This window comes from Malaclemys terrapin, chromosome 2 (genome assembly GCF_027887155.1).
Source record: "Malaclemys terrapin pileata isolate rMalTer1 chromosome 2, rMalTer1.hap1, whole genome shotgun sequence".
In the NCBI taxonomy this organism is placed as follows: Eukaryota; Metazoa; Chordata; order Testudines; family Emydidae; genus Malaclemys; species Malaclemys terrapin.
The window spans coordinates 209,031,883-209,058,574 of NC_071506.1; the positions used below are offsets into that span (position 1 = coordinate 209,031,883).

At 40.6% G+C, this 26,692-nt stretch overlaps 1 protein-coding gene across 2 annotated transcripts in view; it reads left to right on the plus strand.

Annotated features, from left to right (window-relative positions):
- Positions 1-26,692, plus strand: part of CPNE4 (copine 4) — a 327,733-nt gene that overhangs the window by 79,430 nt on the left and 221,611 nt on the right. The window lies entirely within an intron of this gene.

The following is a 26,692-nucleotide window of genomic DNA, read 5'->3' on the forward strand; positions in this document are numbered from 1 at the left end:
ATATCAAAAGCCTTACCATTTTACCATGTTCACAACTCTCTTGCATTTGCTTTCCATAAAGACTCACATATTTGAACTTTATGAGCACAAATACTCATGAAAGATAAATGCTTTAGCTCAAATAATCACATAGTTGAATTTTAAACGGTACGTTCAGTTGTGAAATTCACAATTTGCATTATGCCGGCTAGCTGCATAAGTCACATTTATTTTTGTGTCTTCATTTATTCACTCTGATTTAAGGTTTCGCGTGCCAGTAATACGTTTTAATGTTTTTAGAAGGTCTCTTTCTATAACTCTATAATATATAACTAAACTGTTGTTGTATGTAAAGTAAATAAGGGTTTTAAAATGTTTAAGAAGCTTCATTTAAAATTAAATTAAAATTCAGAGCCCCCTGGACCGGTGGCCAGGACCCGGGCAGTGTGAGTGCCACTGAAAATCAGCTCGTGTGTTGCCTTTGGCACGTGTGCCATAGGTTTCCTACCCCTAGCACAATAGGATTCCAATCGTCGTTGGGGCCTATAGACACTACTCTAATACAAATGATGATAATGATGCCCAAACCCTTCAGGCCACATTACACTATGATACATCTGTTTATGCTAAATATGCTATAGAAACACAATTTTGAAGAGTTTTTTAAAATGGGTTTTTAATGGGACCATTCTTTTTGCATCCCTCTGCCTGTTAGACTAGATGCCTTAAATACTATGAGTCCAACTGTCCAGGGACTCATATACATGACCCAAATATCTTTTTGGTACCATGTCACAGCATTAAAAATCTGATACCTCAAGATGGTCTAAGACTGGACTTGAGCATTGCATGGAATAGCTGGGAATCTCCTGTTTCCTATGTTATGAATCACCCATTTCTAGCCTGAGGTAGCAAGATGTGACAGAACAGAATTTAAACTCATGTCACTTTTATGCACAGAACAGCTGTGTTCTGTTTCAAGATTGACTTTTGCCGCTTCTTGGCTTTGGGCAAGTATAATTTGATTGGAAATATTCTCAGTTTAAAATGGGAGAGAAGGAAGAACATTTCAATGGCAAGCTGTAGGCTTTTATTTTTTTAATGGCAGTTGTCTGAACATGGTTGAGGGGTTAAATTATTGGAATAAGTCGAAGGGAGACGTATTGGTGAACCAAGAGGAGAAGAAGCAGTCAAAGGTATATGATAAGTTCATTTATCACATAAGTATTACTGCCACCGATGGGGTGCACTTGCATATAATGTTTGTGTGCACATATAGAACACTATAGTCTTGCTCTGAGGTGTGCTGACATTGAAATTATTGTAGCTGGTAACCGGAAAGATAGTCTTTGTCCTGTTTGCTGGTTATTATCTACACATGGAAAGTAGGCATATTACTTTGAAAGCTTGATAGGTTGCAATGCTCTGTCTTGCCATATTAGGTTAAATGAGATCAGGAGGTGTAATATTACGTGAAGCAGCCAGATGGAATGTGATGTCTGCATTTTTGTATTATGAATTTGAAAAGACACAGCAGTTTTAGAAGACAGTGACAGCTTTTGTGAGTTTTACAAATACAGTCCGCTCTGTAGCCCTATTCTTAGAGCTAGCAGCAAATAGGAGGGTATCTGCTACCTGAGAGATTTGTTCAGGAAGCTCTTTTTTTTTGTTTTTTTGTTTTTTTTTGTGAGTGTTTCAAACCCTTTTGGCATTTTAGAATAAATACAATGCAGGTAATTAAAGTGCCATCAAAAGATAACACATGCCCAATAAATTATATCAAATAAACATTTAAAGAGAACATAGGAGAATACAAGCCTATATATAAATGAATCTATCCAGTTGATAGAATATTAGCAAGCTCAGGGACAACCTTACTGCACAGACAGACTGCGTGTCAGCCTAAGGCAGTTCACTAGAAAGGTGGCAAAAAATGGAGCCATTCTTCCCCCACCTATACTCCTCCTTGCTCCTGTGCCTTCCTTTTCCTTCACCTCAGAATTAGATCTCATTGTCTTCCCTGCAACTGTCTCTCTCCTTCTTTGGGCTAAGTTTTAGATTCCCCCCATTAGCAGCAGGGTTTGGGGTTTTAGGGAGAGTAGTGTTGACTTAGGAGGGTGAATGGACTGCTTTAGATGGTCTTTAGTTTGCCCTAGAACTTTATTCTGGAACCTACCTATATCTGTTCGAAGGCCACTTGAGAAGGTTGAAAAACGCTGCTGCTGTGCTGGGGACATGGAGGTTTGAGGGTGGGGGGATTAGCTATGAAGGTTTGGATTCCTTGGCTTCTGTGGTAGAGGGCAAATAAGACACCCCACACACATCCATCCACCCTGATACAGTACAAACAAGGGTTGAGATGTTAATCTGTGTTCCACGGGAGCTGTCTGCTGTCAATTCTCAAGAAGCTGGAATGTCCATGGACAAAGAAGCCAGTCTTCAGTTCATGCTACTAATTGCAAGATGGATATTGAGTAAAGTTTCATCTGTCCATTATTTAATGGTGAAGCCCCTAATCTTGCATGTATTACTGAAATCTGTTTGGCTGGATGATACTGCTGTACTGGTTTTGTTGCAGCTGGTTCTGGCTAGATATTCAGTACTAAGGTAGCTAAGAAGAATCAGCGAGGTGGTGGTATGACTGTGCTTTTTGAAAGCAACTTGACATTCTGGAGATCTCCTACTCTAAAACTGGATTGAGTACCGCTTGTATGTGAGCCTGGGATGGGGCTTGTTGGATGTGGTTTTGGTTTACTGGTTGTCCCATGGCACTGTAAAGTTCCTGTGTGAGTTAATAGAGTTCCTTGCTGCAATAGTATTGAAGGGCTAATAGTGCTCAGTGACTTCAACATCCACTTGGATGATGCACACTTGGAATCATCTTAGGATTTCATGGTCATGATGACTATGTGACTATCCTTCTCAACGCACATAGGTGAACCTAGTCTTGATCAAGTGTCTGATAGAATTGGGAGTTTATACAATTAGAAATCAGGCCTGTGTCATGGACCAACTACTATCTCTCTTGTTTTGAAGGTTAGGCACATCTCCCATGTCAGACTGAAGGGCTTGGTTTGGATGGTCTTCCCTGAACGGTTATTTGAACCAGAGTTCTTCCACAAGGCCTCAGAAGGTAGCACAGCGCTCCAACAGGCCATTCTGTTAAGGGTTTGGCATTATTTTCTAATAATCTTTTATCCCCAGCCATTGATTGGGTGAACCCTGGATGCACAGGTACTGACTTTTGTTTTTGCCAGTGGGTGTTCCTCTCTGCCCCCTCTCTCCCATGCGAGCGGTAAGGGGGTCCTCATGGGGAAGAGGCTGAGCAGGGGTGGGGCCTCAGGGCGGAGTGCGGGTAGGGCCTCAGGGTGGAGCATGGGCGGGGCTTTGGGGAGAAGAGGCTGAGTGGGGACGTGGCCACGGTCCGGGCGCTGGGGCCCATAAAAGAGTCATCCGTCCCTACGGGTGCTGAGCACCCCCTATTTTTTTTTCAGTGGGAGCTTTAGCCCTGGAGCACCCATGGAGTCAACGCCTATGCCTTAGTGTTCTTCTCTTAAGGCTTTACCCTAAGAGATCATCTTGGCTTATGGATAACTTGCAAAAGGTGAACTAGGAGGCAAGGCAGCTAGAGGACAAGAGGCAGAAGTCATGCAATGAAGCTGATGGCAAAATACAGGTTTTTTTTTCCAATGACATGGTTGTGTGGGAGGTGAAGGAGATTCTTTGACTCCCACATAGTGTCTGGAAAGTCTTGATTAGTAGATTTGTTTCATACAGTAAATGGTTTGGTTAACCTGAGCTGCTTTTACTCAATGGCTGACTTGAGATAAGTTCCTCCCATTGTGTAGAAATTTCTGGTTCATGTGCAGATAAAACCAAATGGGTTTAGGCCAAGCTTTCTCCTTCTACATGGGCAGGACAGGAAAAAAGCTACCTACATCTTCTATGCCTGAGCTCAGGACAGTGAAGTTCAATGAAGTAGTGGCTATTGGAGCCACCTTTCTTCCTGGTTGATGGAGGCCAGTGGGGAAGCACTGAATAGATCTGGGCAAAATTGTTTTGGATATAATTATTTTTCACTGAAAGATGCAGATTCATGTTGACCTAATAATTTAGGAAATTCATGTGGAATTTGCTGAATTGTTTAAGTCAAAAAACAAAAACAAAAAAATCTGATAAACCAAAACCTTTCATTTTAACATTTTAAAAATTAAACATTTAATTTTTTTTCTTTGAAGCAATTTTTTGTTTTATCTACTGTACGAAACAAATGTACTAATCAAGATGTTGCAGACACTTCGTGGGAGACAAATGCAATTCTTTTCAACTTTTTTGGTACAAGAATTTTTTTAAAAAGTTTCGGGTTGACCCAAAACAATTTAATCCCACTCTCTCCCCCTTTTGGCCAGCAAACCAGAAAATCAGTTATTTGAACAGCTCTAGCATTGGATCCATTATTTGTTGTGATTGTCAAATGCCTCCTGCCGGATGGCCAGGTTTCTTAAGCCATTGTGTGGCCTTTGCGCTAGAAATCATTACTTGACACTACCAGTCTAATCTACTACCCTCTGGTGCCTGAATGCCATGGGTCTTCTAGACTGTCATTGTTCTGGATACAGACCTCAGTCCAGCGCAGTGACTGCTCTGCTGTTGTTAGAGGAAAATGATCTCCTAGTTTAGGTTTTGCTGACTCCAACTTTGGAGTGGGGTTGGGGCTGTTTGTGGATGCTTATGTTTCCTCATTGTTGAGTGTTCCTAGAGGGCGGTGCTAGGCACTTGACTCATCAGCTAAAACGGTACTGTCATGTGGCGACAAAATGGAAAGCTGTGGTTAAAACCTTAACTGTTCAGTTGCTTATGTGGCTTCATAATCTACTTCCTCCTAATGGAAGGTGAGATGGACTGAGGGATCTTTTATATTAATTATTTCTTTTGCATTTAATCAGACATTGCGGTTGATGAATGTTAGCAACTACCCTTCTCAAGAGTATCTGATATTCGGTCTTGTTGCCAAGCTTTCACTTTTAGTTTGTATTTTCTTCTGCTGATAAATGTCCCTAAAGTCTTGCTGTGCAGTCAGGGGACTGACAAAGGCATCTCTCCTTTTTCAGAACCACTGGAAGTTTACAGAGTCAGACTACAGGCCTATTGAATATTTTAACTCAATCCATTCTCCGAAAAGCCTGTATTCATATAGTTGGTTGCTGTACTTTCAAAGACTTCATATTTTGGGGGGTGTTCTCTATTCCAAAAGTTGGTTCCATTAAGGAGTTATTTCTCCTTGACTATTAAGACAATTTCTGACTGGGATTGTGCTATTTTACATGAGTTCATATTAGAGGAGGAGCCAAGACACTAAATGGGAATGATCATGGGGGATTTTCTGTCTTTTCAAAAAAATGACTGATATTTTTGGTGAAGGTTTTTTAAAACTTTCTCTATATTACAGTCTTCAATCTTCTAGTAGCACACATCCACAATAAGTAGTACATTTAACTGCAGTCAAATCAGGTGTTTGTTTAGCCTGGGATTTTTTTTTCTTTCAACCTCCCCAAACCACTTCTGATAACATTCTGTTGAACTCTCTTTTCTTATAACATGTAGCTTTTTCAATAGACTACTTCCACATGAGTTACTTGTTTTTAGCATTGCATTTTCCACTCACTCCCAATTTAAACAAAAACAAAAAACAAAAAACAAAACCAACCTTACCCAAATGTTCTATGTGTCACATAGGGCTATTTATATTAAAGTTTGGTCATTGATCTTCAGCCCGAACTCTTCTTTTAACACCTCCCCCTTTTTTAAAATAGGTAGAGGCACCTGGTTTAATAACCAGTCTCATTGCACAATATTAAAAACTGCAAAGTAAAAAGCATTCTCATGTCCCCGAAGGAAAAATATTGTGACCATCTTTCTAATGGAATTTGTGTTATTCACTCACATTGGAGATTGGGGAGAGTTATCGGGAAATGAGTGTGGAGAAGAATATACTGCTTGATTTTAGGTGAGCCTCAACTTATGTGTGCACATGTTTGCACATATACATACATAAATACAGCTCTGCCTTTGCGCTCACTCTTCCAGGACTATTGACTCTCACATTGAAGTGATGGAATCTCTTTGGGAAAACCCATTACTTGCATGTACAGATGTTATCGCTGTAACAGTGTGCACACACACAATGTGTGTACCTGCAAATTTGTGCATGCACCAGTGGAAGAAGAGATCTGAAAAATTAAGGCCTTAAATCTTTTTGTGCTAGAACGTATCTGACCAGGAGCTGCTGATTGTTATGTTCACGGCATACACACAGGGAAGTTAGATAAAAGCATACATACTTTTGCTGGAAGGTTTCAACGCAACACTACTTTATTTCTGAGAATTTAGAATGATAACATATGACAAGAACCCCAAAACAGAGAGAGACAAAGCAGGCTGCTCCGTAAAACAGAAAGGCAGAACTCACCACATCTTGCTCTAGAGTGGATGTCACAAGCAGTCAGTCAGTAAACAGGCTGGGTTGCCCCCCTGAAGACTGGAGGCATGATTGCTAAAGAGGCATGCTTGGGTTGGATCAGGGGAGAACTTGTAAAGAGCAGCAGGGCCACAGGGCTGAGGTCCATCCAGAAAAGGCTGGGAGGAGCAACTTCAGGTGGAGCAGACTGGGACAGAGGAAAAGCTCCATGTGTGGCAGGGCTGAGTATGAATTCTTGTGTTATGGTAATGGATTTTATTTTGGCACTTGAACCATTTATGTTATTAGACCAGCTCTGGTAGGGGATGCTGTTATCCACAGGAAAGGCTAGTAGGTTCTTAAGGGGCCCACAAGCAGGAGCTAACAAGGACAGGATCCCTTCAAAGTGATCCCTGGCCATGATGGGGTGCTCAGGAGATGGGTGACACTTCCCTATAAGGCCCCCTAACCTGCAAGCAGGACCAGGAAAAACCCATAAGAATTTCAGATGATTACAGTTATAACACAGTTTTCAATACACCACACTGATGAGTAATTTTTCACATAATCCCAATTCAGAGACAAGTTGCTCACAGATTCATTAGCTCCTGGTCAGATTTCTCCTACGTCAAAAAATATTAAGAGATTCTTCTCTGCAATAATATTTTGATAATTCTCCTTGCCTCCATCTACTCTGTCGTTTCTTCTTCTTTTGTATGGATCACAAGTCAATATCTAGATTGTTCGGCCGCCTACCTGCTGCATTGTTGAGAGTAGCAAGGTGTTGCAGTCAACTCTCCAGTCCACTCCTTCACCACATGTTTGACCATCTGCATAGCTGTCCCGTGGTCACACTGTGTAGATTGAGCTCAGCCAAAGTTCTGCACTGAGGCAGCCACTCTGGCCATTCCAGTCAGCAGCCTGTTACATCCCAGTTTGCAAAAAGGTGGCTGTAAATTAGGGCTTCTGAAATTCATCAGCATGCTTCTCTCTCCACCCCAGAGTCGCTGCCAATCTGTGAGGACGTAGCTATTGGCCCTGACATGACTTTGTTTACCCGAGATTGGTACTGAACTGGCAGCCCTGGACATGACTGCATGAGGCTGCAAAAGGATCTCTCAAAGTCAGTCATGGCAAGTCAACAGGAACTGCAGGTGTAGTCATTTTCCTCTGGAGCGGGGCAGATCTTCTGGTGGGAAGTGGGTGTTGCTTATTTGTACCTACCGGAACCATTGTCAGCCTTGGGTGCAGTAGGTAGTTTTCATCCATCCTAGCTCTCCATGTAGTTTTAAGGGTAATGGCATCTTGTCAAAGTTTTGGTGGAGCAATATGAGCCAACACATACAAATTAGATGTTAATGTGTGGCTAAGGCGGCCACTAACAATACAGGTGGCTGTGTTCAGCTCTGAATCAACGAGATGCATGTGCCGACTTCTGCCCAAAACTGCTTCACGATATTTCACTGGAGTGAATACTAGCACCAGGACTGAGGTTTGTAAAACATTTGCTTCTGCTCCCGAGGCAATTCCTGCTAGCTTCTAGATCAAGGGCGTGTGGAAGGTGATCTTTTTCTTTAAGTGTTCTACATGGGACTGGAATGTTAGACTACAGTCCAGTTTGGGTCCTAAATAACTGACAACTGGCTGGAAAGGGAGTAGACGATCCTCAACACAGACAGTGAGGGATTGATTGGCCATATGGAGGGTTGTGGCCATAGTCTTAGACTAACATAATGTAAGTCTCCACTGATGAAGATAAGGGGCCAGAGCATTCATGTTCTGGCTGAGTGACCTTTTGATATAGGGTCGATCATTACCCACATCAGCAAAACAGATGTCATCTACATGTACCTAATTCTTGGTCTTAGTTGTTGGTAGGTCATAGGTATCTATGTTGAAAAGAGGAGGAGCTAGAACGGATCATTGTGGGAGTCCATTATGGAAATGCCAAGTCAGCTGACTTTGTCTCCAGGTCACAAGACGATGCTCTGATTCACTATCATTACCATGATGAACAGTGTCATGGGCTTACAGGGAATATTCTGCAACAGTTTGGCAGTCAGGCCCACATGCCATGGCTGATAACTCACCTTATCCCCCATTCACGCCATCATGATTGAAGAATACAAACTCCAAGAGACAGGATGTAGGGCCACTAACCTAGTCCCTGGTACACGAAGGTTAATTCCAGTTTCACTTTCCCCTCACCCATCTAGGTGCTGAAGGGAATGTCTATAAGAAGGTAGCTGGGAAGCGGAAGGGGAGCATGCATGTGGAAAAGAAGGGTTCCGCACATGGGATCTGATGGCTGGGTTGATGCCTGGTCAGGGAAGATTTTTTTGCTTGCTTTTTCTTATGTTACCTTGTTTTGTTTGATGGTGGTAAATATTGGCTGCTGTTGGACAGATCTTGCTGCCTTTTATTACTGTTTTGCCTCTGCTTAGTCATCGCACGGGCTTATGCTACATAAGTACAAGGCTGGTTGCAAGTAGATATTGGGCCTAAGACAGTAAGTCTGGTTCCAAATTTCCCCAGAGTTCAAAGGTACTCACCTCTGAGGTTGTGACCTAGTATAGACCAGGAGCCATCCAAATCTCAAGGAAATGGTATCTGGATCTTGACGTTTTAGATCTTGATGTTTTATTTTGGGGTCCATCTCTATTAAAATTTTCTTTGGAAACATGCAAAGGCTTTTTTGTAACATTTATGAACCTGTTGCATCAGGTTATTAATAACATCCCTTCTCTAATTAGAAGTAATAGAAGTTAATCTGCAGCAAGGGAGACTTAAGTTAGATTATAGGAAAAAACTTTCTAACTATAAGGGAAGTTATGTTCTGTAATAGACTTTCAAGGCAGCTTGTGGAATCTCCATCATTGGAGGTTTTTATGAACAGATTTGATAAACATCTGTCAGGGATGGTCTAGGTTTACTTGGTCCTGCTTCAACACAGGGGGCTGGATTAAACAATCTCTCGTGACAGACAGACATGTCTGATTCTATAGGACTACATTTAAACAGCTCTGTCCCCACAGCCCAACTGCATAGTGTTTCTTTCCCTCTGCCTTTAAAAAGGCTGACTTAGGAAATCTGAGGTCATCTGAACCAGACAGGTTATTCTGAACTGAATTCAAACATTGGCAGTTTGACTCAAATATCTATTGCCTTAGGACCTAAGTTTCATCATGCTGCATCACTAGCCCAGACACAGTCCATTCCCACAATACAGATTGCAGGCGAGGGGGTGTACATGGGGGAACAGAGAGAGCTAGACATCCATTTCAGGAGCCTGTTTTCAGACTGTGGGTGGGCAAGACCGAGCTGGCTGCTTCCCCTCACGCTCAGAGGTTACCTCTCTCAAGTGTGGGAGGGAGGAGGCTGGATTCAGGCTTTTAAGTTTGGCAAACTGTGTGTCCATTAGCAGAACCTGTCCTTTTCCAGGTTTCCTGACCTAGTGTCATGGTACAACATAACGCACATAAATTTTTTTTCTATTGGTTTAAATAAATAAATGAAAGCAAGCACACTTCTCTAGGGCAATAGAAATTAGAGAAAACAAAGAGCTAACAGGTCATTTTAATCCATTCCCTTGCAAGGGCAGTCCCCTAATTAGATACCAAATTGATACTATGCTATTTGAGCCAAAAATCTATATTATTGCTATTTGTTTACTTTATTCATTATAGTGACCAGAGTTTGTGCAAATTATCATGGAATGCTCAGTTTTGTGGGGATAATATTTATATATAACAGAGGCCATATTTTCAGCTGCCATCTTCAATCTAGTTTGTACATTCTGCTGTTTGTGCCAGTAATGTTGCAGGTGCACCCACAAATTTGCACATGAAAATCAGGAAACTGGACTGGGTACCTGATTTGTGCGCACCATTGCAAGTGCTTATGTGTTCTTGCAGGTGCAAAATTCTGGACTGGTTTTAGACTGTCTGAAAATGTAACCCTAAGCTTGAATATTAACTAATATGTGTGTGGTGCAGTGCATGAAATGTTGAAAAGCAATAAAGAAAAATCACCACTGTTTTGTATGTATTATATTGAGTTAAAATACTGTGGGAGACCAAATATATGACTAGTTAATGAACTTTGTTGTCTCAGGAAAATGGCACTTGAATTACATTTTTATTACTAATACTGTTTTGCTGCATTTCCATCAGTCTGTTTAAGCATCCTAAGATACACTTACAAATATTGCCTGCAGCAGTGCTGTCTAATCAGTGGCTCTCACTTCATGCTTCATTAGGTTCTGCAAGTTTTTCTCTGAGCCACTCAGATTAGCTTATTGTGAAAGTCATGAATTTACACAGTTTAACAGTAATCATAAAAATGGCTAAGACTTTAATAATATCTTTTCAAACCAGGCCAAACAAGTATCAAGTGTACTAGTTGCATATTGTTTTTACAGAATGCAGGTAAAAATACATCACCCAAAACATTTTTTCCATAGTTTTACAAGTCAAAATTCCCAAAACAAGATTATTGGCTGGTAATATCTGGAATGGTCAGGAAGACTCCTCCATTCTGTTTCTGACTCTGCCACAAACTAACTGGCTGGTCTTGAGCAACATAATTAACCTGTTGTAATTTACCCATCTGCAAAATGGGTTTGATAATATCTACTGTATCTATACAACTTAAGAATGGCATGGGGCTCAATGTTAGTATTTGTATTAAGGTATCCCCTAGAACAGGCGGTCTAAGTTGGGGGGGGGTCACAAATGGATTCAAGGGGTTGCCAACACCCTTCTTTTCTTTATGGCTACATGTGAGGGGCATCCTGAACCTTTTTTTCTCCTGTCACGTGAAGTCACAATATGGAAAAGTTAGGGTCTCAGTGGTTCACAAACTGGGAGCTGGTTTCCATTGTGCGAGGTGCTTTATAAACACATAGTAAGAGACAATACATTGCTCTGAAGAGCTTACAGCATAAAGCCCTGATCAGGCAAAGACTTGCACACATGCTTAACCTTATGTATGGTGAGTAAAGTTAAGCATGTATAGTCTTTGCAGGATCAGGGTCTGAACAGACAAAACAGGTAAAGGGAGGGAGAAAGGAAATAGTACCTTTGTTTTACAAACATGGAACCGAGACACAGGCAGATTAAGTGGCCTTCCCAAGGTCACATAGTCTGGGGGGCAATGACATAACTAAACCAAGTAAGGATCTCCCCCAGGAAATCTGGGCCAGAGTCAGGCACTGAAGTCCTAGTCTAGTGCCTTAGCTATTTAGTCCATCACTCCTCTAATAGTGCTTTGTGATCTTCAGATGAAAGGTTCAAAGAATAATTTTTATTTATTATACAAGGCACCAGTTATATTTTTGGGGTTGTACACATTTTATTTTCACAATTTAAGGTATATTTTCATTCACAAAATTGAGCTAGTCACTTGGTATATTGCATCACCCCAGCAAGTGGTATATATTACTAATTCATCTATCCTCCACACCTGAGTGATACACATGTATTCAGGTGACAGCGTGTGACCTCACTATTCAGGTCCTCCAGAGATTTTCCTAAGGGCATTGAGTGAAGTCAGGGAAGTGAGGAGCTGATATTTCTAATCTGAAAAACAAGAAAGAAATACGTTGTTGTTTCTTAAAAATGGGGAGAGTCTTTGTGTGTCAAAAGGAAGGAGTAAAGAACAAAAGCAAGTATTTTGGCTTTACCTTTCACCTTAAAGGAGGATTTCATCTGAAAATTCAGTCCCTCTTTGAAGAGGGAGAATGTGTTTTCACTGTGTTTAGAAATTTAAAATATATTATTCGGTTCCTTTGGGAATTCCCTTTGACTGGCATCAATTAGAAAGACAAATGGTACCTTTCTGCAGGAAAGGAGCTATCTTGCTGTACTCATCCTGACCCCAAACTCATAAAAATACATTTAAGTCTACTTTTGATCCCTCTTCCGTTCTTTCCTGAACTTCAACGATCCACCCATTTAATATTTTAAACTTTGGTGAAGATGAATGGGACACTTTTATCATAGAGTTTAAATGTAACCTAAATTACAACAGAGATGGTTGTCTCTCACAAAAACTATTTATTACAGACATACAAACTTCACAGATCTCCAGCATAGACTTTGAGAACACGCCTGAATTGACTTTGGTAGTCTGGCAGATTGTGGTAAACAGGAACTTGCAGGGTTAGAATTTGACAAGATTCACTTTGCTCAAAGGTTTTCAACCTGGGGTATCAGAAAGAGATGTTTGGGTGGGGGAGGGGTGGGGAGGGATTGTGACCATCCTTCTCTTCATATAATGTTATTAGGAAGTTGGTCCCAACTGGATAGGCGGGGGATTCCTTGGGGCATGGAAAAGATACTGGTAAGGAAGGGTTCAGAACCACTGACTTAACTACAGAGTCAGCTTAACTTCCTGCATCTAGGTGTTCCTTGAATATTTCCCATATACGTATTGATTGACCAGAGCTGACCCTGAGTTCGTAAATCTTGCTTTGACTCTAAAATCAAGGCAGAAAAGGATATCTTGTTGTTGTGAATAGAGTTTCAGCCTGCACTTTCAGTCTCAAGTTTGGTTTCTACTAGGGCTGGTTGAAATTTTCCATCTGAACCACTTTGGATGGAAAATTGGGTTTTTAACTAAACAACATTTTTTCATATAAACTGTCTTTATGTGGAAAATTTTGAGGCTTCATCAAAAAAATACATAGCTAAAACCTGAATTTTTTTGGTTAGGAAATGTTACCATGGTGCATCCTGGGAGTTGTATTTCAGGTACCTCATACCCCCATTCTCTGCTATAGGCTGAGTTCACTATCTAGACTACAGCTCCCATGATGCTTTATGGTGACTCACCATGGTTCATCAGGGAGATGTAGTCTGGCCAAGGAGCCCAGCCCCTAGAGGAGAATCTGGGAATGAGGCAACTGAACTACAATTCCCATAAGGCATTGTGGTGATATTTCCTAATCAAATATTTTGGTTTTCTGCCAAACCTTTTCATTTTTTGATGTTTTTACTAAAATCTGGACACTTTCCATGGGGGGAAAAAAGCCCCAGTTTAGCAGTCTAGTTGCTACCATTTGTCTCATAGCAGTATATGAAGTTTTTCTGTATACAATAGTTTTGTGATATCCATCTTATAGGAGGTAATAAACAGATGCACTTAAGAGCGAGTTGAGCAGATGCATACATCAGCGTGAGAATAGTCTCATGAATAGATTAGAAAACATTATTTCCATTTTAAAAAGCAATAATTACTATATTGAAAAGTTGGTTTTCCTCCTTTTTGAAGTTGTACTTGTCACAAAAAGAGGTTTTCTGCCCATTAGCTCACAGTCTGCAACACTAACTAAAGTGTTCTCTCTAGATCAGTCCCTTAATGCAGCCTCCCCACGGGCATCCTTTCATATGTCGTGTGTTTGGAAGTGTGAATCTAAGGACTGGTCTCAGTAACATCCTGGAATTGTGATTCCTACTGCTTTTTTAACCTATTGTACTGTCCACAAAAATGCTACCTGTTCAGGAGAGTTCAGAGCACTATGCAGAGTCTGTGCTGCATATAGTCTATTGAGATAATCTGGCCTGATTGGTCTCTATCAGTCACTGAGTTTGACTTTAGTTGAACTGTGAAGTTTGCAGGTTAAAGAGAGTAAAATGTGTGATCAATGGCTGTCAGGAACCAGAAAATACAGTGGCAGCTCCAATAATCTATTGATTCTTTGTTTATGAATTCAAAGAAATGCAGTCCACTGTTTGTAAAGCTTCAGTATAACTAAGTTAGAAGTACATCTTAAACTACATGGTGCAATAATGTGAAATATGCAACAATGGATTGTGAACTTCAGGGTTATTATCCCAAACTTGTGAAAGAAGGTACACATGTTTTTTAAGGCAGATAATATTCTGTTGTGAGGATAAATTTTATAATCCCTGTCACGGTGTTGGGATTTAGCACCATGACGCCTCCCACTGGTCGCTCTGGGAATTAGCTCAGTCCTTGGTGGGGCTCCCACTGCTGGTGGTGTCCCATCCGTCCTCTGCTCCTTTGTTGCTGTCTGGACACACGTTGCTTCCTGCTCAGCGGCATCCTCTTCAGGACACTGCCCTCCGGCAGTGCCCACTGCTCCGGTCTCACCCCCTTCTGGGGATCTGGTATTATAAGCAGTCCTTCTCTGCGCTCCAGCCACCGTGGTCAATCACACCCCCAAAGTCTAATCCCTCTTGTCAGGGATCTGGCATAGTCTATAATGGCCGCTCCCTATGGCTGATGGCTGGGTGTACTGCAAGGGGGAAAGGGAGGGGTCCCAGGCCCACCCTCTACTCTGGATCCCGGCCCAGGGACCCTCTGGCAGCAGTCTCGCTGTCGTCCTTCTCTTCTCTCTGTCTGTCCACGTCCCTGGTCACTTCCCCTTCAGCCCCTTGCACCGGCTAGGCCTTCCCCTCCGGGCCTGCAGTCTGGCAGACACCGGGCTGGAATTCCCTCCTGCTCCCCCAGGCCTGCCCAGCGCTGCGCTGTCCCAGGTGTTAGTCTCCCTGCTCTGGAGACAGACCTTCCCCTCTCAAAGGCCTGGGACAGACTGACTCTCCTTCCTGAGCAGCCTTTTTATAGGGCCCTGCCTCCAATCTGGGCTCTGATTGGCTCCCAATAAGCCCTTCTCTGATTGGCTGCCCATCTGCACAGGCCTACTGGCCTGCTGAAGCCTAAATTCTCCAGGAGTGAGGCAGCCGCCCCACTACAATCCGCATTTTATCATGGTATTTACCCTTTAAAAGAAAAAAAAAAAGAGAAAAAGATGAAACTCATTTTCTGAACGTTTGCGGAAATGATTTATTTTAATATAACATGCCTCACAAGATTTTATGCTTAGCTAGTGTAGAATTGACTGTTGAAGCAAAACTTCTTGTAATGTCATCAATCAGTGCAAAGTCTGTTGTACTGTTTATCTATGGGTATACACATCTTCTTTTGGGAGACATTATAATGATTGCTGCACCTACCATATTTACCCTAAATTCATTTGAGTGGGCAGACCTCCTCTCCCCCCATACACTCTACCTTAGGCCTTGTCTGCACTTACGGCGGTGTGTAGAGTACAAGCAGTACACTTGTAGCTACATGCCACAGTGAAAGGCACACTGCGTCCACACTTGTCATTGCAGTGTGTAGCTATGTAACCCACACACGTGTGGGTTACATAGCTACACACGGCAATGAAAGGCTCTGGTAGGGGGAAGGCAGCGGTGTAGATGTGGGAAGCACTGCTCGGCATGTAGAAAGCCGTGTAGTGTATACACCGTAGGGCTCAGGCATGTAGGACACTCGGTTCCACTCTACTCACTCATGTGCCTTACTGACTCCACTGCTCTTTATACCCATGCTAGCTGGGCATGTAGTGTCTGTACTCTACGCTTTGCCGTAAGTGTAGATGTAACTTTTGGTGCTTGTATGGTTTCCCTAGCCTACTAACTGGAGTAGTTTCAGTAGCCCTAATTCCCCCTACTCCCTCTTCAGTTTGTATCCAGTTCATCATCTGAACAGTTCTCATTTACTGACACTGCTATTTGCTAATTTTAAATCACGTTTTAGTAGCTTTCCCCTCTATACCATGCTTATTTGCTTTGTAGATACATATTTCATAGTCTGCAGGGACTATATATACTTGGAACTTTTTGTCAACCTAATCAATATTCAAGGAATAGGTAAGCAGACTTGTACTATGTTGTATCATCTTTCATTTGTTTATCTAAGGTCATTGTCCTTATGGTAAATCCCAATGCTGCATTATACTGCTTAGTGCCTTTCCCACATTTAGTCTTGTTCATGGCTCTGTAGCTGCCTGGTTCCTTCCTTGATACTTTTATTAAATCCGTTACTCTACCATTCTTTGTATTGGTCTTAATGCTTTCTCTTTATACAGCTATCAATGCGTTGGACAAGAGCTTTCCTATTTTCCTGTTGGGATTTACTTGATCTTCTCCCTGTGCATAGCCTAGCCTAATCCAGACTAATCTATGTAGACTTCTATATGGAACACATGGTAAGTGAGCCCATTGCCAAACTGAAAAACAAACACACAAACATCTACTTGCCTCTTTCTTCCCTGCAGCCAGCAGTGGCTGGACTTTGTTTTTATTTGATAATTATTTTTTATGTTTTCTTGAGAAGGTTAGGTCAGAGAAGTGGGTTTTGCATTTTACTCTGAGAATTGATTTCCAGATTCATGGGCCAGTAGCTGTGAAAGCTCTGTCTTCTTCCCATACAAATCTGACTCGTGGGGTAGACAATTCCATTATTCTAGTGGGAGGTCAAAATAAGGCAGAGTGAAGTGGCCCTGGCTCCAAGTAACTTGGGCCAAGGGAAGGCTTTCAAAATTCAGTCTGAAATCTTGGCATTCCACAGGGAGTCACTGAAGAGAGCAGAGCACCAGGGTAATGTGCTCTTGGTGGCCTGTATTGCTGAGCAGATGGGCTGCTGTGCTCTGAACCAAGTGGAGCTGGGTGTTTTTTTAGATCACCGGCAAAGATAATTCATTTGCAGGCAAAGATAATTAATCTTGCAATCTGTAGTTCATGAGTGTATGAATCACCATGACTAATCAGAATCTGACAGGAGGGATCAGTCTTTTTGTCAACCACAGGAAAGCATCTTTTTTATGACTGTGGCTATTTGTGTGTCTAGAAGCAGTGAAGAATACAGGTGAGCGCTAAGGTTTAATGCTTTGAGGGCAGATACCTTCAATAGAAGGTGATATAGACATGGCAAGTTTTGTTTTTGTTTTGTTTCTTTAGTCTTCAGGATTCTGCCAGCTGCTTTCCATCTAGATGCTGATCTTAGCCAGGCCCTGGGGTAGGGGGAGAAGGCAATATTTGCATCTGATCTGAAGGTGACATACAGCTGGGTACCAGCCTGCCTATGGCTGATGGGGGGTCAATGTGGCCTAGTGAATAAGGTACTGGACTAGGACTTAGAAGACCTGGGTTCTGTTCCTGGCTCTGTCACTGGTTTGCTGGGTGACCTTGTGTTAGTCATGTCACCCCCTGTTTACAGTTTCCCTATGTGTAAAATGGGAATAATATTTAATGTTGTAAGGCACCTTGAGGTAGACAGATGAAAGGCACTCTATAAAAGACATATATTGTTAGGCTATGCCATTTCACAATCTCTCCCCTTAAAGACGGCCTAATGGTGGGAAAAAAGATGGGTCTCTGTGGAAATCCACAGATGTGGTAGAGTATCAGGTGCACATCACTCCTGCAAGCAGTCTGACTGGCACAAGTGAAATGATCTCAGGCAAGTCTTGTTAACCCCTTTGTCACTTTAGCTTTTGTTGCTCAGCTTTTGTGTTGCTGCTTTTCAAAGCAGCATTTTGGTGTTCCTTATCCTCCAAGCTCTTCTCGCACACAGGGACAATGCAGCCCAGTCTCTAAGGAGATGGGACTTTTTGTTTCCTCTGTGAATAGTGAGGCAGCAAATTCAGTACAGGTGCTTGGCAATCTCAACTTCATATTTTTTCTCTCACGCCTTTATAAACAGGCTTGCTGAGTGGTTGACTAGGTGTTTGTTCCATGTTCACTTTATGTAATACACATATGTAAGATACTGTAGTAATTTCTTACTGTTTATCTTTTTATTTACTGTATTAGCCTTCCTTATATTTTTACATCGGGAAGGCTGTAATAGTCTTTGCAGTGTTACTGCTCTCCATATCCATAGTAAAGGTTGAGACTTGCTATCTGTTGAAAGCCCAGTTTTGCCACCCACCCCAAAATCCTCTCCAAAAAACCATTTTCAATTCAAATTGTGTGTAGTGCTGGTGAGCAGCAAACAGTTCCTCCCTCTCCTCCCCCCCCCCTTGCAAAATCTGTCTTGATTCAGGATTTGCTCCATGCCAACCAAGTGAGTGTTTGCAACAGCTGGAATCAGCTCAGGTGTTTCTGACTCTGGACCTGTCTTCATTGCTCTCGATCATGCTGACAGCCCATGCTAACTCTGGTGGGTTTTTTTTAATTTGTGCCTCTAACTCCTAAGTACAGCTGGTTGAAAAACTAGAACCTTTTTCACACCAAATTTATCCCTTTTTTTCAGAGAAAAATTTCAGATGACAATGTTTTACCAGGTCTGCTCCTAAGCAATCTCCGTCCTGCATTATCAGTCTCCCCATTTAATGCCCAGTTTTGTTTTGGTTATGTCAAGCTACTTTTCTTTGTGTACACATTCTTCCATTACTAAATAGTTTATTTGCTTATTTGGTTGCATTCATACAACTGAATTAAATAATTGTCTATTAATTTATTTTCTTTCATATTTGTTCTAGGTTTTGTTGGTACTGAATTTATTTTCACTCTGAGTGCATACTTTTATCCTTCTGCCTCTTTTTCCACACATTTATTTTTGTTGTATTCTCTTTTTTGTATTTGTTTTCTTCACCTCTGTCCTACATGAAAATAGATTATTGTGCACAGAACATCTTGCCTATATAAGCTCCATATTCACCCATACAAGTTAATCACCATGAACCATGGATGCTGTCATTCATTGCATCAGTTAAGATATAGAGTCAATAGTGGTAGATATTGGATGTTTTCCCAACCATGATTCTCCTCATCAGTTTTGTTTACCTGGTTCTCCACAATCACAAGCAATTTTGGAAGTAGTAACTAATATACAGTAGTTAATTGAAGTTAAGGTTCAATAATTGTTTTCATTCCAACCTCCTGTTTTCAGCCATCTGTAACTTTTCGAATTTCACCTTTTGGGATGAAATGTGCCATGCTTGGTTTCTGCTATACAGTGAATTATTTGGGGGAACATTTGTGGAAAAAACATTTAGCTGTTTTGTGACAGTGAGACCAATGGAAAAGATACACGTCAGTGATTTATAAAAAAATATTTTATCTTCTTTAACAACTCTGCAGCCGAATGGCTTAAATATGAATGGTGAGATTTTTTGCATGGAAAGAGCACTCATTAAGTAGCAGTGTTCTGAAGGAAATTGATCTTGTCTAAACAATAATTCTTTGAAGAACACATAACCAGCAAAAAAAAAAAAAAAATCCACATTTTTTTACCTGGTATTGTTATTTATTATTTGTACAATGTGTCCATTGTGCTAGGCACTATACAGGCAAATAACAAAGATGACATCCTCTGCCCAAGAGATCACAGTCTACATACGAGACCTGCTGTAACAACATGTGGATGAAACAGACAATGGAGGAGGGCTGGGTTGTGAAAGCATGAGTATCAATAAGATAGAGACTTTAGCAGAAAAGCAGAAGTCACAGTTCTCCACTTGCCTAGCCCGTGTCCAACGGAACAGAAGTAGGTCATAGTCTTGGTAGAGGTAGATGTTTAGGAGAGATTTAAAAGTGATTAAGGCAGCAGCTTTACAAATTGTGTTAGGGAGTTTGTCCTACGCATAGGAAGTTTGTAAAGTGCACAGTAGAGTGGACTTGTATATTCATATATGGATAGGTTAGCTTCTTAGTAAAAAGTTTGGTCAAATATATTGAGGGCTTCTGTGGACCTTATATAAAACAAAGAGATTAAAGGGGACATCTGAAGATCAAAGGGTTTGAGAGGAGAGTCCCTGTGAAATGTATAAGGTGTGCAGTACCTAAGAAAGAGCTGCTGCATGATATTATATTGCAGTTTTTTAAAATAGGGCTGTCAAGCGATTAAAAAAATTAATCGTGATTAATCACATGGTTAAAAAAATTAATTGTGATTAATCGTGTGATTAATCGTGTTGTTAAACAATAAGAATACCATTTATTTAAATATTTTTGGGTGGTTTCTACATTTTAAAATGCATTGATTTCAATTACAACAGAGAATACAAAGTATATAATGCTCACTTTATATTTATTTTTAATTACAAATATGTGTACTGTAAAAAAGAAAAGAAATAGTATTTTTCAATTCACCTAATACAAGTACTGTAGTGCAATCTCTTTATCATGAAAGTTGAACTTACAAATGTAAAATTATGTACAAAAAATAACTGCATTCAAAAATAAAACAATGTAAAATCTACAAGTCCACTCAGTCCTACTTCAGCCAATCGCTCAGACAAACAAGTTTGGTTACAATTTGCAGGAGATAATGCTGCCTGCTTCTTGTTTACAATGTCACCTGAAAGTGAAAACAGACATTTGCATGGCACTGTTGTAGCTGGCGTCGCAAGATATTTACGTGTCAGATCCGCTAAAGATTCATATGTCCCTTCATGCTTCAACCACCATTCCAGGGGACATGCGTCCATGCTGATGATGGGTTCTGCTCAATAACGATCCAAAGCAGAGCGGACTGACATATGTTCATTTTCATCATCTGAGTCAGATGCCACCAGCAGAAGGTTCTTTTTCTTTTTTGGTGGTTTGGGTTCTGTAGTTTCCGCATCGGAGTGTTGCTCTTTTAAGACGTCTGGAAGCATGCTCCACACCTCGTCCCTCTCAGATTTTGGGCAGCACTTCAGATTCTTAAACCTTGGGTCAAATGCTGTAAATATTTTTAGAAATCCTACATTGGTACCTTCTTTGCGTTTTGTCAGATCTGCTGTGAAAGTGTTCTTAAAGCGAACAGCATGTCCTGGGTCATCATCCGAGACTTCTATAACTCATGAAATGTATGGCAGAATACGGGTAAAACCGAACAGGAGACATACTATTCTCCCCTAAGGAATTCAGTCACAGATTTAATTAACGCATTATTTTTTAACAAGCATCATCAGCATGGAAGCATGTCCTCTGGAACGGTGGCCAAAGCATGAAGGGGCATACAAATGTTTAGCATAGCTGGCACATAAATACCTTGCCATGCCGGCTACAAAAGTGTCATGCGAACGCCTGTTCTCACTTTCTGGTGACATTGTAAATAAGAAGCAGGCAGCAGTATCTCCCATAAATGTAAACAAATTTGTTTGTCTTAGCGATTGGCTGAACAAGAAGTAGGACTGAGTGGACTTGTAAGCTCTAACATTCTACACTGTTTTGTTTTTGAGTGCAATTATGTAACAAAAAAAAATCCTACTTTGTAAATTACACTTTCACGATAACAGTACTTGTGTAAGATGAATTGAAAAATACTATTTCTTTTGCTTATCATTTCTACCGTACATATATTTGTAATAAAAAATAATATCAAGCTCTGTACACTTTGTATTCTGTGTTGTAATAGAAATCAATATATTTGAAAATGTAGAAAAACATCCAAAAATATTTAGAAATTTCAATTGGTATCCTATTCTTTAACAGTGCGATTAATTGCGATTAATTTTTTTGAGTTAATCGTGTGAGTTAACTGTGATTAATCGACAGTCCTAATTTTAGTCATCAGAGGCTGTATTGTAATGCACATACAACAGTGGGTTGAGTTAGGGTTGTGTGTAATGTTAACACAGTGATTTCCTGACTTTCTAAGGCAGTTTTCTCCCCTGAATACTACAGTATGCATAAAAAGAGCTTTATGGATGTATTCAGTCATAAAAAGCCATTCACATTTGGCTCTGATTATTACCTTGCCATCCAAATGGAGGCATGCCAAATGTAAACATTACAAATAGGAATACAATAAGCTGTCTAACTGAAGTATTTAAAATGAAGCACATTCACCCACAGGCCACATAAATATAAATATGCTGAAGATTTTACATTTTAGAAATCATCAATGATGATGTTGATATGAAGCAACTATGGCCTGTTCCCATTGATTTCAATTGTATGACAGATGGTGGTTAGTCTGTGTGGCCTCAGGGTCACAAAGTACAGTTGTCTCAATTATGTGAGTTTATTAAAATGGAGAACTTTGTCTTTCACCTACTCTGGAGTTATAGAAATATTGTTCTAGGAGACTTTAATGTTGGCAACCAAAAGGCACACCCGTAAGAAAAGAAAAGTGTGTTTCCCACTTCCTGGTTTCAGAGAGCTGTCAGTATTTTCTGTTGGTTGGGAGTCAACAGTTAATTTGTGGGTAGTCACGAGTTTATTGTCTGGAAGACAAAGCTGAGAACCAGAGAAATTGTCATGTTGATTAACTGATAATTTTACATGTAGAAATGTTTTATTGCTGTGCTAAATCCCAAAAGTCTGCACAGAATTGTTCCATAGATATATTTGTGTATCCGCTATTCCTTTATCAACAACCATGTGCTGTTCTTCACATAACTGGGGTACAGCTGATGTGGGTTGATTTTATTTTGTTTCATTGTATCATTGTTGGTTTTCTGAAGATTCCAGGTAGAGCTGGATGCGCAGCTGTGTCTAAAGAGCAGTGTACTTTTGTGTTGAAGTCTTCTGTGAACTGCAGATTAATTGGGCTACAGCTGTTGATTATATGTGAAGGGAGCAGAGAATTTACTGTGTGCCTTCATATTTTTTTTATGTTGTGCCCACCTTTCATTTTAAGTTTTTGTACAGGGTTAAGGAACTGAGACACTGCAGATGCCTATATGAAGTAGAAGAAGATTTGGTGCTCTGCTGACAGAGAAAATATCCAGCGGCCATAGTTACATACAGTGACCACTATTGAAAAGTCAAGTTTTGTGTCAATAGTTGCTATCGCTTTTCCCCCTCTCCATATAAGGCCCTGTGGTATCTCTGATGCCAGTGAATGGCAAATGTTGGTGATGGTTGACAAATGGCCATAACTATTGCTGAAGACAGGCGGTTGAGCACTTTAAGAATGTGATTGTTAATATAGTAAATGAAATTGCCACACTGTGGAACATACTGAAGAATAAAAAGTTCACAGATAGACGTATATAGAGAGAAATATGCTATGAGAGTAGTAGGTGTGAAGTGTATGGTGCAGAGGGGCATGTGAAATAAATATAAATTAATGGAGATATCCCATCTCCTAGAACTGGAAGGGACCTTGAAAGGTCATCGAGTCCAGCCCCCTGCCTTCACTAGCAGGACCAAGTACTGATTTTGCCCTAGATCCCTAAGTGGCCCCCTCAAGGATTGAACTCACAACCCTGGGTTTAGCAGGCCAATGCTCAAACCACTGAGCTATCCCTCCTCCCCAGAAGAGATGTGTTATTGACAAATTACAGAATGGAAAGTGTGGTCACTTAAGACAAGTTAATATAATCAAACCTGCTCACACTTGTTCTGAGAGGGCAAAAAAATGCACTGCAGGAAGCTAAAGTCATGTAGCTTAAAGGAAGGGCATCAGATGGTACATCACCACCACCAAGAAAGGAACGAGAGCTCGGTAGGAAGAGTGGGTGCTAGATGTGGGAAATGCAGTACTGTGTTCTCTATGGTCACTTGTACGCAAAACTTTCAAACCTCAGTGCCTAAAGTGAGGCTCCTAAATCCATATTCAGGCACTTAACTATGAATTGCAGAATTGGAGGTTTATTCTAAAAAAAAATTCACACAAGGTCATACTTAAAACATTCCTTTCCCTAGGGTGATTTTTGTTCAAGGTAGTGTGTGTTGTGTTCAGATTGTTCTGCATCTCGGTGTGTGTTTTATAACATTCTTAAGACTGTAAGCTCTTTGGGACAGGAAACACATTTTCTTTGTTGTGTCGGTGTTCAGTGCCTAGCACAATGGGACCCTGTTCCCTGAAGGGGGCTTCCAGGTGCCATTGCAATATAAATAATTATAAGCCAATAAATAATAATGCTAATATAATTGAGACAAAAATACAGTACCTTTTGTCAAAGGAAGTGTTCACACCAACAGTCCCGTAATTCATATAAAGGGTACTAGTGTACTTGTTTTACTTTTTTGGTGTGTAGTTTCTATAAAAAGAGAAGGGAAGAAAGCTTCTTTTGATATAGATATGTGTGCGTGCGCACATTTATTTTTTTAACTCGTGAAAACATTCAATGTGATTTGCTGGCAGTGGTTTGACTAGTACTAGACTGTCATGTTATAGAGGTTCCTCCAATAATTCTGCAATAAAAACTGCTTTGATTTAGAGATGGGTTCAAAGATCAGGATTCATGGGCACATGTAGTGAAGAGGAATTTAAAATTAACAGGCTGCTTCAGATTTTTAAGAGCACCTGAATCTTTTTTAGAAGCTATTGGATTCTGGGTCTGCACTGGGTATGGCAATTTCAAATGATTAAGGTGCTTTGCATTTTATGAGTGCTTCAGTGAGGGACTGATTCAAACAAGGCTTTGTGAAGCACTTCAGGCTTTGAAGCACTAAATTACTAATCATGTACAGCTGTAGAAAACAACCAAGAGGCACAGATCACGATCCTCTCTTACGTTTATAGGGCAAAGCATTTAACAAGATCTGCAATGCAAAAAAACCCATGCTTTGTTCAAAATATTTATTTTTCTGTTATTTATTTAATCTCAGGGGCTGTATAAAAGAAAATAGATTGTTTAGACCACTAGTAAAGAATAAAGATTTTTAAAAAAATGAAGTGAACTTAGTGCATGTGAATGGTGCCTAGGACTCTTGGACTTGTCATATAGTTTTGGCTTAGATTAACCCTTATTGAAATGGGGGCATGTAAGCATTTAAGAAAGGCATAAGAAGCCATTAAGTTCCTTTATGGAACCAAGTAGCTGAAACTACAGGGGCCTCAAACCAAAATACAGGCCCATATTGCCCAGAACAAAGGCACATGTGAGGCCGCTCAGGAATTTGAAGTGTGTGGGTGGAGAAGTTTCACTGGGTATTGTTGCAGCCTGAACATGCGCTGAGAGCATGGTCCTGAGAAAAGCCTAGCGAGAGAGCTTTTGGGGCTGAGTGCTGGCGGAAAGCAACGTGAAGCTGTGATAAAAGACATTGTCTCTTGTTGTCTGATTCTTGCTGTGTTCCTGGAAACAGGACTTTATACATCAGAGCTGACAGAAGGGGTGGTCGACGTGAGCAACCGCCCAGGGTGCCGGGGTCAGGGGCGCGCCATCAAGAGAATACCAAGCCATTGATAAGATAAAATCAAGAGAGTATCTAGTCTGGGACACAGCCAGTGATCTCCTCTCCCATGCCAAAGTAATCAAGAATTACCCTAATATCTCTCCTCTGGATTCTAGGAAGCAGAGTGAGATGAGGGCCTTTACCCAAAACCAGTCTTGTTGCTGTTAAAAGGGAGCCTCTTTTTCAGTTATGTTAATTTTCTGCAGCCCCCAGCCCTTTCCAAGCCTCATGAGCCTGAGTCAGCTGGTATGGGCCAGCTGTGGGTTTTTAATTGCTGTGTAGACATATCCTAACTCATTAGAAATTTGTCACATATTGAGCTACCAACAAACACTTATCTAATATAAATCTGATATGTAACGAGGAGTTGTATGTAGCTGGTGATGGATACACATTCTTTCAATAGCGCTCAGAGACTTTGCTGGGAAACGTATGGTAATATGGAAATGTTATGTAAATAAGAGTTGTCCAACAGCTATTGCTGTGTAGAAATGCATCAACGTCCCACAACATTGAGTGGGCATGTCGCAGCAGCCTGGGAGAAATTCATAATATTTTGTTTTTGAAACAGACTGTCTCAGCATATTTTGTGTTCAGGATGATATAAATAAAATTTCCAAGTGGCAAGGAACAAGAAGATTTCAATGGAAGGCTAAGAATTTGAGGTTTTGTTTTTTTGAGTTAGTCACTTGTACATTACAATTCAACAGTTTAATTAGAATGATTCATCATAATCCTCTGGGAGATGTTTTGTGTAGGTGTGTAATTGTTAGGTCCTGATCCTGCAAATGCTTATCCACGCGCTTAACTGTAAGCATGTGAGAAATCCCGTTGACTTTGCGGAAAAAACAACAATTCTTCTGTTTAGAAAAGCTACGGTGTCACATTGAGAATAGTTGATGGCCTGTACTTTTGTGACCTTGAGGTATAACTATTCTATTGTTACAAAGGTGTGACTTCAGTGGAAGTACTCACGTGCTTAAAGCTAAATATCTTTGTTAGCGTATGCATGTTTTCACTGATTTAATTTCCTGTGTGTTCCCAACTAGAATTTGGTGGAAAATGGTTTTTCTGTCTTGGAAAATTTTTTAATATTTAATTTTTTGCCCTCTTTTGCATCAGGACAAAACTCAGATCAATTGATTTTTTTTTTTTAAGACTAAAAGTAAACCCAAACTCCACTAATAGCCCAGTGGTTAGGGTATTCACCTGGGATATAGGAGTGCTAGGTTCAAGTCCTAGCCCTTAGTGACTCTGGCTTGTTCCTGCAAAACTGTTTCAGTTTTGGTGAACTGGCATCTTCTGACCATAAAAATTTTTCATCAAAAAATTCTGACCAGCTGTTCCCAGTACCTTCCAGGTATGGGCACTAATTACTTATTAG